We start from the raw sequence: 5,056 nt of genomic DNA, 5'->3' as shown, positions 1-5,056 counted from the left end.
GGCTCTTCTGGGAGGATCTAAATCGTTGAAGCGTCCTCCTTTGTTTCCAGCTGGGAGCTGGGGCCTGTCAGTCCTGTCTGCCACGAGGACCTGATGTGGGCCACCTTGGCCAGGTGTCCTTCAGAGCCACACTTACAGCAAGTGAGTGGGAGCTTCCTCTCTACTCCCTTGCCTATCTGTGCCTCTTGTCTATGACACTGTCTACTGAAGTGGCCCAGCTTTCCACAGTGGAAGCAATTCTGACCTCCTTTGTTACCTTTGGGTGGCACTGTATATGAGTAAGACTTCCTTTTCCTGACACAGGCCCTAAACTAGCAGCAATAGCTGCCCCAATAATTTTGGCCATTCTCTGGCCTTTTCTCTTCCCTCTAGATCTTCGTTGTTAAAAGAGGGAAAAATTTAAGCAAATGTGTAACAAATAATTTTGAACATTATAATCTTTTAAGCTTAAGGCTAGAAGTATTAACAATATCATCATTTCCAATCCAGAGATATATGTTCCAATGCAGTACCTATTTTCCATAAGTGGTTTTGGTAAGAGGAATGTTGTAAATGTGGATGCATTTCCACTGTTCCTCCTCCATGCCACGATATAGTGTTATTAGCTTGAGCAGTCATAAATCCATTGCCATCCTTACTCTAACTTAATTCTTTTTTGAAAACCACACTCATGACACTGGTGAGAGACACTGTTCCCTCTCTGCCAGGAGCAGACGTGGAGGGGGCTGAGCTGGTGCCACATGGAGGCTGTGCATGAACAGAACAGAGGCAGTAACTGTGTGACCGGAACTGTGAAGGAGGTTCCCAGGAGGAGGAAAATACCTTCGTTGGTGTGAAGTTGGAACCTCTCATAGCTGACCCCACATAGGGTTTCCGAGGCTGTAAATGACACAGGAGGAGATTGCCTGTCTTTCCTCTGGAAGTGTAGCTCCCTGTGGATTATGCTGCCATGAAGATTGACATGGTAACCTCTAGGAGAGAGGACACTCTGCTCTTGTTAGGTGCCATTGAGTCGCCTGTGATTCACTGTGACCCTATGAACAACAGATCCAAACCTGTCCTGTGCCATCTTCATGTTGTGATATGCTCACGCCTGTTGTTATCGTTACCCTGTCAGTCTATCTTGTTGAGGGTCCTCTTTCTGACCCGCCACCTTTACCAGCATGATGTCTTTTCCCAAGGACTGGTCCCTCCTCACCACATGCCCAAAGTCTGTGAGATGAAGTTTCACCATCCTTGCCTCCAAGGAGCATCCTGGCTGTACTTCCTCTAAGGGACTTGTTTGTTCTCTTGGCAGTCCATGGGCTAGTCAGCACTCTTCCCAACACCACAGTTCAAAGACATCAAGTCTTCTCTCATCCTTATTCACTGTCCACTTTCAGATGCACAGGAAGCAATTGAAAGGGCCATGGTTTGGATTAGGTGCACCTTAGTCTTTAAAGTTGCTACTCTGACAGGAAAGAAATGGCATGTGGACGCAGGTTTTTTCCTCCATTCATTCATTGTTGCACTTTTCTTCCCTCCCAAATCCCAAATCCTCCCGCCCCCAAGGACACTACCCTCTTGGAAAAGTAAAATTCTTTCATTGTTTTACAAATCCTCCCCCAGACCCACTCCACTAATGCAGCTTTCGCTTTGGACTCCTGTCATAATAAAAATACCTAATCACATATCCCTTTTAAATAGTTATCCCCCTCATCTGTTTCAATGCAGTATACATTATTGAACGCATCTTTCTCAGTCTTCCCGCAACCCTGATGTCAGTCCTGTTTTACAGCAGTGGCACCGTGCAGTATTTGTCCTTTTGTGACTGAGATACTTCACTCAGCATAATGTCCTCCAGGGTCACCTATTTTGAATAATATTGCATGAGTTCCTTGTTTTTTCAATGCATCGTAGTATTCCATTGTGTGAATATACCACAGCTTCTCTATCCATTCATTTGTTGATGGGCACTTGTTTCCAAATCCTTGCTATTGTGAACAAAGAAAGCTGCAATAAACATGAGTGTGCATATGTGGATGCAGATTTATGCTACAGATTTATTTGAGGTATAATTAACATGAACCTCCCCTACACATATTTAAAATGTAAACTTTGAGGCCTTTGTCTATGTAGCAATAAACCCACACCAGCTGCCTGCTAAGTGATTGACTCACTTAACCTTGTGTGTTTCTGCCCAGAACTGCGCCCTCTCACGTTTTCAGTGACTATTTCAGGAATCAATCTCTTCTGAGTGATAAGCGAGATTCTACAAGTGAGCAGAGGGAGGGATCTATGGGCCCCAGAAGGAAGAGCCTCCTGGACTCTGAGGCAAGTTCTGTTTGTTAAGGCCAGTCACTCGTGATATTTCTGTTATGGGCACAAAGGTCTCCAGCTGAGTTCTGTATGGATCACTGGTGGTCTGGCTGCAAGAGAAGCTGGGCAGTCTCCTCCCATGCGCTTCCAGCCTCTGAAAACCTGGTGGGGAATCAGCTCCAGTAGGCTCTGACTCCATAGCAATGACTTTTTCACTTTGCTGGTGTAATGTGTACCATGCTGTGCTGCGAACTGAAAGATCAGTGGTTTGCCTCCACCAGTCGCTCTTCGAAGACGGTCAGTCTCCTCCCCGAACACTTTACAGGCTCTGAAGCCCAATGGAGGGTGGCCATGAATCTAAATGGACGCCACAGCCACGATTTGCTTTTTAAAAAAGAGCTATAAGGGCCTGGTGATGCTGTGAAGGTGAGATCGTGGTGCATTTTGCTGAACGTAGTGCTCTTGGGAGGTTTAAAGCTACAGCCGCTCCTTGGGAGCAAGATGGGAAGCTTCAATCTATGGGATTTACAGCCTCAGAAACCTGATGGTCACTGGAAGGCATAGAGTTTTTGTAGCAAAGTAAAGGGACCTCTCTGATGGTGCAATTTTAAAAATTCTCCACTGTTAATGAAAACGTCTAGAAGTGTTACACTGTATGTACCACTGTTAATGAAAAGGTCTGAGAAGCTTTACACTGTATGTAACACTGGAAATTCTATGCAGAGGTTCTACTCCCGCCTAGTGGTCTGCTAGGAGCTTGAACTACTCAATGGCATTAGTTTTTTTTCTTAGTGGCTCAGAGTTTGAGCCTTTCGCTGTGAACCAAGAAGCTGCTGTGTTGAACTCACCTGCCACCAGGAGAAAGCTGTGGCTGGCTGCTTCTGCACAGTTACAGAACTCTTAGAGGCCAGTTCAGAACAGATTCTATGGCAACAGACTGTGGCTATTTATAACTATGTTCTGAAACACAGCAGTGTTACAGAGTTTTTGTTTAGAGGATGAAAGAATTGGAAATAGGTGACAGTGATGGTTACACAACAATGTAAATGTAAATAATGTTATTGAAATACATACATGTACATTGAAAAAAGAGATACATCAGATTTTTTTTTACATCTACTTACCAACAACAATTTTCTTAAAAGTAAAACTCTGATTATGCTTAGCAAATTACTATTGCTTCCCAACAAAAAAGTACAGCATAGTAAAAGTGAAAAGAAAAAAGCACAAATGTATTTTTTTCAGCTATGTGTCTGTCTACAAGCGTTGAGGACTCTCCTTCATAGGGTCGTTATGAGTCGCCTGCGACTCAATGACACTTAACAATAACATCAACATAGAGTGATCAGTTGGCCCAGTGGACAGAAAGCGATGCTACCAAGCCAAAGGTGGGTGAACTTTTAATTCGCGACCCTCGGGTCTGTCTTTCATTGTTTTTGTTCAGACATTCCTCTAGGTCATATAGCTCTGGTGTACAAGTTGCCGTACAGTGGTAACTTGTGGTTGCTGTGAGGCTGAACACTGTGACAATGTTGTGTTAAATGTGTTAATGGCTGGTTACCCAAAGTGGACAGTGTTTGGTGGAGCTCCCCGATTAAAACAAGCTTGGAAGCAGGAGTGCCATCCACTTCCGTAATAGCTTGCCTCCGGAAACCCTATGAACATGAAGAAAGGATGAAAGACACACAAGGGTTGAGGATTTTCCTTCACAGGGTTGCTATGAGTCGCCTGTGACTTGATGGCACTTAACAACAACATCTGTGTGTCTGTGTGTTTGACCTACAGAGAGAGGGAGAGAGAGAGTGAGCCAGTGAGCGAGACATGGAGAGAACGTGTAACTATGAATGAATCCTGGCTTCCCTTCCTCAAGTGTTAGCCTACACACGTATCTATGCATGGGACAGTTCTCTGATTGAAACATGCTTTTCTGGCCTTGACCTCTGTGCTTTGCTACCTGGGCCACTCTTTTCCCTCCCTTACTAACTCCTACTCAACTCTAAGGCTTTAAAAAAAATTCTCTGAAAAGTCTTTCTTGAAGTATTTGTAGTTACACATATTTTACATATTGTAAAATTGTAGTTACATATTTTACATGCACATTTATTGATTAAAAACCCTTTAATTGCATTGTGCACCCACAGCACACATGGTCCGAATCCATCAGCTGTGATATGGAAGAAAGGGACATTCTGAAAGCTCACCAGAGGGTCAGCTATGAGTTGGTCCTGACTTGATGGTACACACAACATACATAGTACAAATGTTTCCAGTGTAACCAATTTTAAGGCTACAATGTGGTGATGTATTCACATCCTGCCTGCAGCTAACCGAGCTGGAGGCTCCCTTCACACTGTTCTTGAAGAGTTTGATCCAGTCGGGCTCCTTTTTTTTTAATAAATCAGAATAAATTTTTTAATTCCTTTTAATAAACATTTACAGAAATTTTGGATTTCCGTTCATTGTTGCATTTTTCTCCCTGCCCACCCCTCACTCCCAGTTCACTCCTCTCTGAAAAGTAAAAGAAAAAAAAAATGAAAAGTAAAAGAAACATTCCTTCATTGATATACAATCTACCCTCCCCCTCCCAGTACGCTCCATTATGCAACCTTCATTCTAGACTCCCGTCATCACCATAAGAATAAATTTTTTTTAAAAAAACCAAAACCAATATGCTTTGTAAATTTCAATTAAAAAAGGACAATGAACCTGATGTTAGTGGCCTTGCTGTTCTAGAGGAGATTGATCTCTTTCAAATTCT

Source organism: Elephantulus edwardii, unplaced genomic scaffold (genome assembly GCF_000299155.1).
Source record: "Elephantulus edwardii isolate Elephantulus edwardi_28Jun2011 unplaced genomic scaffold, EleEdw1.0 scaffold00074, whole genome shotgun sequence".
In the NCBI taxonomy this organism is placed as follows: domain Eukaryota; kingdom Metazoa; phylum Chordata; class Mammalia; order Macroscelidea; family Macroscelididae; genus Elephantulus; species Elephantulus edwardii.
The sequence above is the reverse complement of the archived record's forward strand: the minus strand, read 5'-3'. Positions refer to the sequence as shown.